Source organism: Humulus lupulus, chromosome 5 (assembly GCF_963169125.1).
Source record: "Humulus lupulus chromosome 5, drHumLupu1.1, whole genome shotgun sequence".
NCBI lineage: Eukaryota > Viridiplantae > Streptophyta > Magnoliopsida > Rosales > Cannabaceae > Humulus > Humulus lupulus.
The window spans coordinates 90,456,450-90,469,240 of NC_084797.1; positions in this window are offsets into that span (position 1 = coordinate 90,456,450).

Sequence of the window (12,791 nt, forward strand, 5' to 3'; positions counted from 1 at the left end):
ACTAAATATTCTTTATTTTATTAAAAATAAAATTCAAATTAAAACTGATATGATATTTATATTTAATTATTTATTTAACTCATATTTAAAAAGGAATAATTAAATAACTGATTAAAAAAACTTATTTGAAATTCAAAATTCAAATCCCAGGGATAAAAATCACTAAGTTAGGCGCCACACACTGTACTGTACAATGTGTGTCACCCAACCCTATTAGGGTTTCCCTAATTTTTCTCATTTGTTTATTTAATCAAATTTTAAGACAATATATTTATCACAACATAAATATCAGTTAATTCAAAATTAAATTGATCTTAAAATATCAATTTTAAATTAAATAAATAAATATCATATTCTAAATAAGATATTTATTATTTTCTCTCTTTATATTAATCCAAACAAGATTAATATTAATTTTAACCTATTGTTTTTCAAAATAAAAAATATATATTTAAATAATTAATTAATTCACAATTAATCAATAACCCATAATTATCAAATAATTATTTCCTTGCCCTCGAAAATTAATTCATTTACAATTTAGTCATTCTCTCTACAAACCTTTCTTTTGACATCCTTACCCCTGATAGTATAGGACAACGGTGATCTGGGGACCATGGACCTATAATACGAAGCTCGAATAAACCAAGTTATTAATCAAACTCTTTAATCTAATAATCTTATTTCTTAATTTCATGATTACTCCACTATAAATATAGAATTTCACTCTAAGTATTTATTGAATTATATTTACAGAGTTTTCTCTTGTAGTCCATTGATATAATCAATATATGTAGTTATTGTTGGATTAGCTTATACAGGATATTTATTTATTTTCATGTATATCTAATATTAAACAAATTAATACGAGATAGCCTAAAACATGTTTCTAAAATTAAATTCAAAGAGAAACAAAGAATAGCATACTTATAGTATGAGCAGTGGAATGAAAGAGTCATTCCTTCAGTTTCTCTAACTCTTGTATCCTCTCTGTCGCAGAGTATTATCAAGAAACTGAACCGATCTTCTATTTTCTTCGCAGCCTTCCAATGTATCCTTAGAAATAACCTAGAATAGTGTGGGCAATTCTCAACACATGAGATAGATACAGAGAAGAAGAAGAAGAGAAAATAATCAAAGAGGCTTAGAAAAGGACTTGTGTTTAGAGAGAATCTAAAACTATCAGAAAACTAGTGATTAAACTTATGTTTTCACTTCTCTCTAAGCACTCTTTTTATAGACTCAATTAGGTCATTTAATTTAATTAAAAAATCAATAAAATAATAGCCATTTTAAAGCTCTAGGTCGAAATTATCATGGGCTTTAGGCCCGTGAAATTTCCCATTTGATTATAAGCCCATTGGACTTAAAATCAAGGCCTGTATTTTTTTTATTGATTTAATTAATTAAATCATTATTTAAATCCTTTATCAAATTACTTATTTATAATTTGAACCTTGATTTAAACTTATTTTTTAATTTAGATAACAATTTATCTTAATTAATAAATTTGCCATAATTTCTCTTTTCTTCTCAAAATTACACAACTCTGTGAAACTATCCAAAATTGACCTGGTCAACTTTGATAATTCTAATTGATAATTAAATCAATTAATTAAGACTATCTAGATGATTTTATCCAAGGTACAATGGGGACCATGGGCCTATGAAATCAAGTTCTAATAAGTTATCATAAATCTAACAAATAAATTTACTAACTTATTAATTCCTCGTGACTCCACTATAGACTCGGAATTGCACTCTTGAATTCATAGAACGCTCTATAACAAATATAGATACGCTATTAATTATCCATTGTTACAACCATAATTGTCACTCAATCCTCTATAGACGGTCTACAATGAGATAGAACTAAAATACCGTTTTACCCCTCATTGTATTTTATCCTTAAAACACTTAGTTCCTTGTAAATGATATTTCAGTAAACTAATTTAATTACTGAAATGAGATCTCTATCATTTAACACCTTGAACCAAACTAAAAGGAAACAATCGTTTCACTTCTTCATCAAAAGCTATAGATGTTCATATCTATGATTAACACTCCCACTCAATTATACTACCGAGCTCCCAAGATGTAAGTATGGGCTAGTCCGTAGGGTAAGCTGGTAACGAACAAGTCAAAGAACTCAAATAATACAATCAGTTAGATTACTAACCACTCATAATTGAGATTGAATTGACCTATGGTCAACTATATGATATGACTAGAATAGATAATAACGGTATGTTTACTTATCTTATCAACTGTCAATATCGGTCTTGTCCGATGTAACAAATACATCCGATCTTATCTACTTTGCTAATGTTCTGGAAAGAACATAACATTGTAATGTGTAAGTAGATCATGTCGTAGATTGGCAAGTCGATGTAAATCTGGTGCACTGACTAATCATAGGACTAACTTATTTTGAACATATAATCATATTTATATTCCACTTTGATTACGTCACTATAAATAAGATTAGCTATATGCTTGGGATTTAATAGAATTTTATATTAAGCAAATAATCATGAAAATAAAACATGTGAGCAAAGTGATTGACCAAGGCAAAAAATGATTTCTAATCTTTTATTGATAATAAAATGAGATTACAAAGAATTTGGGTTTTAATTAGGGCATTAAACTCCAACAAACTCCCACTTGCACTAATTGAAACTAATGCCTTAATTCTACTAATCCCACTTCCTTGATATGCTTATCAAATGTAGCTTCTGGTAGTGTCTTTGTAAACGAATCCGCAAGATTGTCTTCAGTTGCAATCTTCATAACCTTCACATCTCCCCTGGCCACATATTCTCGAATAATGTGATACTTCCTTTCTATATGCTTACTCCTCTTGTGACTTCGAGGTTCTTTCGAGTTGTCTGTCGCTCCTGTATTGTCACAAAACAACACAAGTGGTTTATCCATTTCTGGAATAACACCAAGATCCGAATAGAACTTCTTTAGCCAGACTATTTCCTTAGCTGCTTCTGACGCAGCTATGAACTCAGCCTCCATGGTGGAATCTGAGATTGCAGACTGCTTTACGCTTCTCCAAATCACAACTCCACCCCCATGAGTAAACACCATTCCAGAAGTAGACTTCCTGTCATCGGCATCAGACTGAAAATCAGAATCGGTGTAGCCTACAGGGTTCAGAACACCACCCTTGTAGACTAACATATAAACCCTAGTCTGTCTTAATTACTTCATGATATGCTTAACTGCTATCCAATGTTTCGGTCCTGGGTTTGACTGATACCTGCTCACTACTCCCACTACATAGCAGATATCTGGTCTAGTACACAACATGGCATACATCAGACTTCCAACTGCAGATGCGTAAGGAACTTTTCTCATTGCATCTTCCTCTTCAGGAGTCTGGGGAGAATGCTTTTTTTAAAGAAGAATTCCATGGCGGGACAGTAGACGTTCTTTCTTGGAATTTGTCATTGAGAAACATTCAAGCACTTTATCTATGTAAGTTGCTTGAGATAGAGCTAAGAGTCTGTTCTTTCTATCCCTGATGATCTGGATACCTAGAATATAACTGCTTCACTCAAATCCTTCATCTGGAATTGAGTGCTCAGCCAATTCTTCACATCTAATAATTTCTTAACATTGTTTCTAATTAGTAAGATATCATCTATATAAAGAACCAGGAATAACACTATTTGATTTGCCTTCAGTTGGTAAACACAGGGCTCATCAATTTTTTGTTCAAAGCCATAGGTTTTGATTATTTCATCAAACCTAAGATTCCAGGAATGAGAAGCTTGTTTAAGTCCATAGATGGACCTATTCAACTTGCAAACTTTTCCTTCTTGTCCAGATACTTTAAATCCTTCTGGCTGATCCATATAAATGACTTCGTCAAGCTTTCCATTAAGAAAAGTTTTCTTGACGTCCATTTGCCATATCTCATAGTCAAGAGTGGCTACTATGGCATATCTCATAGTCAAGAGCGGCTGCTATGGATAGGATGATGCGAATGGATTTCAGCATGGTTACCGGACTAAAAGTTTCCTCATAGTCCACGCCTTCTCTTTGGGTATAACCCTTTGCCACTAATCGAGCTTTATAAGTCTCAATATTTCCATCAACACTTCATTTCTTCTTGTAGATCCACTTGCACCCAATGGCCCTAAAGTCACTAGGTACTTCCATAAGATCCTAGACGGAATTTGAGTACATGGACTCCATTTCCTATTTCATGGCTTTGAGCCATAGTTCCTTTTCAGGGCTAGCCATTGCCTATTTGAAAGACAACAGATCATCATCACTAGTGTCACCAACAACCATATTGGTTTCACCATCCAAACCATAGCGAACTGGGTTCCTAGAAACCCTCCAACTACGACGAGGCTCCGTGACTGTTTGCTCAGGAACAATGGTACTTTCTTCATTTAAATCGACTTGCATCGGTTGTACATGAAGAGTGGTAATTGATGGCGATGGAACATTGGTTGGAGTCAATACTTTAACCGTCTCCTCTAAAACTACTTTGCTGCGAGGTTTAAAGTTCTGGACATAGTCATTTTCCATAAAAGTAGCATTTGTAGAAGTAAACACTTTCTTTTCTGAATGACTATAGAAAAGTCCACCCCGAGTATCTTTATGATAGCCAAAAAACATGCAAACTTCAGTTCACGGTTCTAGCTTTCCCTCCTTTTTCCTCAGGACGTGAGCGGGACACCCCCCAGATTCTATAATTGTGTAAACTAGGTTCACGACCATTCCAGCATTCTAATGGTGTTTTGGGGATTGATTTAGACGGCACGACAATGAGAATGTCGTTCGCGGTTTCAATTGCATGTCTCCAGAATGAAGTTGGTAGAATTGAGTAACTAAGCATGCATTTAACCATTTCCAATAAAGTTCTGTTCCGGCGTTCCGCTACACAATTTTGTTGCGGAGTACCTGGGGCAGTAAGTTGTGATAAAATACCAAGTTTAGTTAAATGATCTTGGAACTGCATATCAAAATATTCTCCACCCCTATCATATCGCAAGATCTTTAACCTTTTACCTAATTGGTTCTAAGCCATTGCTAGGAATTCCTGAAACTTTGAAAATATTTCTTATTTCCTATGCATTAGGTAAAGACATGAGTATCTAGAGTAATCATTAATGAAAGTGATGAAATACTCAAAACCACCCCTGGCTTATACATTCAAAGGTCTTCAAACATCTTAATGCACAAGGCCAAGTGGTTCTTTGGCCCTATCACCCTTTGCAGAGAATAGACGCTTGGTCAGTTTGCCTTCTAGACAAGATTCACAGACAGGTAATTCACCTAAGGTGAGTTCCCTCAAAGGTCCGTCTTTGAATCCTATCATAGCCAATGTGACCTAGTCTCAAGTGCCATAAATACATCATATTATCGTTATCAATCTTTTGACGTTTATTGGTCCTAGGTTTAGCTACTTTGAATAAATCATTATTAAGAGCGAGGGGTTCATTAGGTCGCAGAATATAAAGCCCATTTTCCAAACACGCAATACACAACTGTGATCCACTGAAAGAAATAAATATATTAGAACTTGTGAAAGTCATAACAAACCGTTCTAATTGCATCATGGAAAGTGAAATTAAATTTCTACTAAAACCCAGAATAAAAAATACATCATTTAAATTTAAAATTTATTTCCGAACTTTAGACGAGCTCTTCCTCTAGCTTGGACCGCAACGAACGCTTCGTTCCCAACTCTAAGCTTTAAGCCACCTTCGTTCACTTCCTCCCACGATTCAAGAAGTTGTAAAGAATTACAAACATGTTTAATAGATCCATAATCAATAATCCAAATGGATTATCATTCTCTAAAACACATGTTTCCAAGATAAATGAACTATAATCATTACCTTTGTTTTTTCACTGCTAGAAACTGTTATATTATTTCATATAATATAATGTTAGATTAAATAATGTGGCAAAATGTGATTTGTCACACAAATGTGATTTGTCACACAAATGTGATTTTTCACACCTTGTAACATATTATTGAGAGTCACAAAAAATTAGACACATGTGTGTGCCCAAATGTGACATATTTTGGAGTTACAAAATCAGTTACAAATTTGTAACTCCCAAATATTACCCAATAATGTGTATATTATATGTTACACATTTGAGATTGGATTTCACAAAGCTATGATGAAATATGGCTGTTGGAGACATGTTTTTAACTCCCAATAGGTGTTTGGAGGTTACAAAATCATGTGAGAAATGATTTGGGACGTTTTGGAAAATGAATTTTTTGTGCTGAAAATGGCCTGTGGCCGCAGCCTGGGGGACAGAAGCCAGTGGCCGCGGCCAGTGAGGCTGACAGCCTATTTGGTTTTTCAGTTTTTTCCAAATTGAACGGTTCTAACATCCCAAATAACTCCCAAATCTCCATTTTAATTCCATAAACATCCAATTAAACATTGGTAACAGCCATGGGGGTTGGTGGACTTTGAAATTCAAAGGGGTATCTCAAACTCTATAAATAGGAGCATAATGCTCACTTGGCTGGAAAATACACCTTGAGGCTTGATTATTCCAGAAAGCATTTCCAAAAAATCTGTGAGAGATCCCTTATTGCTTGAGTTAGGGGGAAATAAGCTTTTGGACAAAGGTTTTAAACCTTGTTCAAGTTGGTGATCCCCAACCCTCTTCACTTAGGTTGTGTAAGTGAGAGTTTACTATTGTTTTGTTCTTACAGTTTTTCTCTATTGCTTTTCTTCTTATTTTCATTTTCTATTTACTTGTAACTTTTGTTTAGAGTTGTAATCTTCTTTTCTTTTGTTTCAAACGCCTTTCATTTACTTGTAATCTTTTGTTTAGGGTTGTATCTTTCACCATTCTCTTCTTCTCCTTCTTCTTCTTCCTTTTCTTTGTTTGTTTGTATTTTCAGTTATAGAGTTGTAACACTCTTTCTAATCAATCATCTTGTCCATTGTATTTTTTGCATAGAGTTGTAATATTTCTTACCATTTCCATTGAAATAAAATATATTCTCTAACAATCAAAAAACTTAATTTAATTTTCAATAGAAGGAGAAACCATGGAGATCATATGAGGATCCAACTTTTAAAAGATGGTAAGATAAGGTAATGTTCTTCTTTAGTTTTCTTAGAAGATCTAATGGTTTTCATATAGTGATAGAAATGTGAAGAAGAAAAGTTTATAAATGAGGTTCATTGTTTTCTAATCTCCTTTGTTTTTCAAATATAGTGTTAGATTAGAAGATAATTTAATATCTTGAGTTTTTGTTATATGTGATTAATATGTAAATAATCTAGTAGATTATTGGGTAAACTGCTAGCATGTCATAAAATTGTCCCATTTTGTGTTAAGGGAAATTATTAGAATGACAACTATATGAGTTTTATATGACATGTATAAATATATTGATCTTGTGAATCAATAGAATGTGAAATCATATGTGTATGATATTTGTAATTCATGTTCTCATATTAATAAAGAGCCATATTAGTATGATATTAGTCATGTATGTTGACATCAATGTGAAAGTATATTGAAATATAATCATGCAAACAATGCTCGTTCTGGGGATTCCTCAATCATGACGAATCCAGAGTTGTCTTCAATCAACTCTATGTTGATGTTTTGCTTCCAATTAAGGAAGTTTTCTCCAGTGAGTTTCTCCATCGAAAGTTGATAAAGGATGGAAGTAGACACAGACACTACTTAGCTTAAAACTACAAATTATCAATAAAATAGAAAACTTCTATTCACACAAATTTCAAGAAATAGCACTACATATATCAAAAATATGTAAGATATGAGAAAAAATACCAAAAACAATCATATCTCTATTTCTTTAGGTTTTTAACTAATCTATGATATCCTTGTCCCGGTTGGCGAGAGTAAAAAATACCACTAGTTAAATAGAGTTGTAAACTCATTTAATAATGGACACCGCTATTAACAAGCTACTATTCGATCAAAATAAGAAAACAAAATCTCTTATTTTATGAGCTAGACCCACAGTTTCAAAAATCATAGATTTAGTCCTAGTAGTCACCGTAGGGGTGAGTCTAGTAGAGTTTGACCTATAATTATCTATCTTTCGAAATCTAACCTTGTCAAAATAACCAATGAACACCTTCCGTCGGGGGACGAATCAAAGCGCCTCGAGGCCCCATTAAGCTATTGACTGTGTTAAACCAACGGTGGAGATTGAATAAAATTCTTAAAATAAGCTCATTATAAAATTAAAAATAGTATTTTTATTATTTATTTTTAGAAAATTAATGACTATGGTTTTCCCAAAAAAAATTAAACAGATTAAAATTTTTAAAACCAAAGTCCTATAATTTCCTATTAATTCTAAAGTGTCACATTGAAACAAATTCAATTAATTTAGAATTAATTTATTCCTAATCAATATTTAGGTTTAACTAATATAATGAACCGATACAATTAAGTCAAACTCATGTACATGGGCCTTAACAATTAAGCTTGTGTGGAGGAGGGTTGGGCCCAGTATGTCGTTCCCACTACAAAGGCCCCCTATCTTCCATACAAGGTCCAAAAGACAGGAATTTAAACCTTCGTTTTATTAATTGTTATTAATTGATTAGGCCCACTATAGTCATGCAAAGCAAATGAGCCTTCACAAGTGGAATCACCCACAAGAGAGAAATTTAAACTTTATATTTTCTAATGGGCCCAAATAAAACCTATCATTTTATCAAATATTTTATTTGGCAAAATACCATATATCTAGCAAACATATGGGCCACTATATGCATCTAAGTCCAATTGCAAAAATACCACATATAGTGCAAACAGACATTTTATAATTGGATGGGCCTAATCATGTTACTATATGAGCAATTCTATGAATTTATGCAAAAATACCACAATTTATTTCATTTGCAAAAATACCACAATTAATTGTCTAGAATTTATCAAAAAATTCAAATTAATTAAATTTTTACAAAAAAATAAGTCAATTTAAATGAAATTTATCAACAATTAACAATAGTTAATTTAAATTTCATTTATCAACAATCAACTTGGTTTTAGGTTAATTTGAAAAAAAAATATTAATTTAATTTAAATAGGATCTATCAACAATTAACCAAAATTAATTTAAATCCCATTTATTAAAAAAAATATTTTATTGATTGGTTGAAAAAAAATTGATATTTTTCAAAATTTAACCAATTTTAAATTTTAAAATCAATATCTTAACTATTTTCTAAAAATATCTTGTGTTGTTACAACTATTAGCTAATATTTTAACCATTTAAAATAAAATATAAATAGTTATAACAACCCTAAAATATCTCAAAATAGTTAAACAAATTCAAATATCCATAAAAATATCTAACTATCAATATTCAAATTTTAAATAATTTAAATATTAAAAACTATAGAATAAAAAGATATTTATATTTTCAAATAAAGATTTAATAAAAAATCAAGAATTTAAATGAAAATATCTAAAATATCTGATATCATAATTCTAATATTTTAATATATTAAAAGATTTAAAATTAAGTTGTTAGTCTATTTTTAAATTTGAATTTGAATCTTTGTAGAAAATATCTAATTATTTAAATCCCAACTAACAAAAATGTCTTATTTAAAAAAAAACAATTTTAAATACAAAACAAATCTCATATTTTTGGCATTGATTATAAATAATAAATTTCCACAATTTTAATTTTCTTTATTTTTTTTTAAAATTTGATGAACAGTTTCCGTCGTCGGCTACTAAAGGAGGGCATGCGCGCGCGGGGCACGGGGTGCGCGCACGAGGCACGCGCGCGGAACAGGTGGGTGGCACGCGCAAGTGTGCGCGTGCATGGCAGCTAGTGCAAAATAATTTCAAAATTTTTTGTGTAATTTTTCAAACCAAAACCGTTTTCTAATTAATTTTTAACATGTTTTACACAAAATAAAACATATATAAAACTAATAGCATAGAAAACACAAAAAAATAACCTAAAAAATTGCTAAAATTCACATAAAATCAATATGCTTCATAAAAACATAAAAATCATCCAATTATTCAAACATATCAAATAATCCAATTTTAAACATGTTCATGCATGAAAATAAAGATTACTAAAGTCTCTGATACCAGTTGTTGGATTAACTTATACATGATCTTTATTTATTTTCATGTATATCTAATATTAAACAAATTAATACGAGATAACCTAAAACATGTTTCTAAAATTGAATTCAAAGATACACAAAGAATAGAATACTTACAGTATGCGCAACGGAATGAAAGAGTCATTCCTTCAGTTTCTCTAACTCTTGTATCCTCTCTGTCGCAGAGTATTATCAAGAAACTGAACCGATCTTCTATTTTCTTCACAGCCTTCCAATGTATCATTAGAATCACTTAGACTAGTGTGGGAAATTCTCAACAAATGAGATAGATACAGAGAAGAACTGTGCCAACTAAGTTTCTTCAGTACAGATTGCAAAAATACAAGGATTCTTTCAGATACACGCACTTTCTCTCTCTAGAATACTCAGACCCAAATTGTCTCTCTCTAGAAAGAAGAAGCAGAAGAAGCCCCTCTCTAATCCCATAAGCTCTCTATTTATAGGCTTAAGGTCATACATACGGTATCCCCTAGAACCGGGATATTTTATTATACTTATTACATTTAAATTACAAAAAACATTCAAAATGTAACAAACCCCCCATTTGTGGGAAGAATGAGAGATTCCCGCATATCTTGTTGAAGTTGTTTATGGGAATCTTGATTTAGTCCTCCTCTAGCTAGTTGATCCACCTCCTACTGACTGTAACGACCCCAAATTCACTATTAAGGCTTAAGGGCCTGGAGTAGCGTGCCTGGAGGACATAATGGGATTTGGTGTGTGTCTTTAATGAGTTTTATGCATGATTATGAGTTAATGCACGTTATATGACTATTTGATTATTTGAGATGCGTGACTATGTGAACTAGTATGCATGGAGACCTGATGGTCTTAGGAAGAGCATAATTGTAATTTGGCCATTTTAGGGCATAACTGTGACAACCGTATTATGTGATTTGTGCCATGTGAGTGTGGTGTTTTTATCAGGATGCACGCATCGAGACGGTCCTAGTGAGCCAATTAGTCTAAAAGTCACAACGGGATTTTATAGCCGGCTCGGGAGGAGCCTAGGGGTACTTTAGGAATTTCGTAAGTTGAAGTGAGAACTAATGGTTATAGTTTTGGCGATTGAGTAACCTGGGTAACCATTTGTAACTGCTGTGAGTAACAAGTTTTAGATAGAAAATGGTAGAAATGAAATAGAAGTGAAAGGACTTAAGTGCCCTTGAAGGTTTAGTTAGGAAGGGTTATTAGGAAGGGGTAAATTGGTCATTTGGCAAGGCAATTAGACAATTTTCAGCTGGGTTTATGGGGTACACAGTTTGGGAATTGGGTCATTAGGTGTTTTGATAAAAATTGGAAGAGAAGAAAAAGAAGAAGAAAGAAAGGCAAGGGCAAGAAGAAGAAAGAAGAAGAGGTGTAGAAGGGGCTGAAGTGGGAGTTTAGGAGGAGATCAAGGAAGCTTTTAGGGTGGATTCTCCACTTGAGGTAAGGATCTTATGCATATTTAAGTTTGATTTCTGCTTTGACTTGTGAATCTAAAGCTTGAGTTAGTTTTTTTGAGTTTTGGTTTGAGTTGCTGAAATTAGAAATCAAGGGGTGGATTTTTGGGTGTGATGGTGTTTTGCTCTTGATTCTAGTATCTATAGGTTTTTAGATGGTTCATATGAGGTTTTGATTTGATTTTGGGGTTTAGGTATTTGTTTGGGGTGATTTGGAGAGGTTGAAGCTCGGAAAAAACGCATGGGAAAACCCAGAAAATCTGGGTTCGCGAAGGAGCGCCGAGGCCCTGTTCTTGGGCGCCACGGCACGAGGATGCTTCAGGATGGGGGCCAAGCCGCTAGGCGCCACGACCCTTGATGGGAGTGCCGCGGCCCTAGGCCATTTTGGCAGCCAAAAAGTTGGGTTTTTAGGGCTTTTGCCCGGGGACACGGGGGATGGTTCCGATGTTTTGTTTTATGGATTTAGAGGTCCCGGGAGTGCGGGATTGGTCCCGGGAAGTGGTCTTGGGCTTGGTTAGTATTAAAAGTGTTTTATGTGTGTTGTGACTAGGATTTTGGGGAGGCTCGTACTAGAGGACCGTGCTTGTGACCTTGGTGCATCAGATATCTCGGGATACAGGTAAGAAAACCGTAACACCCGAGAATAGGGCATGGGCCCGCAGTGTGATTGCAGGGCATGGCCCTAGATTGTATTATGTGCAAATGTGTAATCTTAGATGAACTATTATATGTTTGAATGTTTAATTCAAAATGTATTATACGTACTATTATAATGAAATGAACGGCTATGGCCGAGAGCGGCGAAGGCCAGGTACGGCCTTGGGGCCGGAAGTAACACTCAGCACATGGGATGCTTATAGCCAGGGTGGGACCCAAGGGATACATGAGTTATCCTTACGGTGAGGACCGAGACCCCAGGCTTCGGTAAGGCCTCTGGGGCGGCATGGCCGTGCTTGTTTAGTCTGATGGTTTTCCTATTTGTCAGTGGATTATGTCAGCTATATTATTTGCATATGTTATGTACTATTTGGGTTTTCTTGCTGGGCTTCGGCTCATGGGTGATCCGTGTTGCAGGTAAAAGCAAAGAGTCAGTCAACCGGCCATGAGCATTGAGAGTGTGGGGGCGGCGTGTACATGTTCGGCCTGCCCGACTGCTTTGGTTGGGGTCATTTTTGTATATGGCTGTATTTACCATTCTTTTGATAG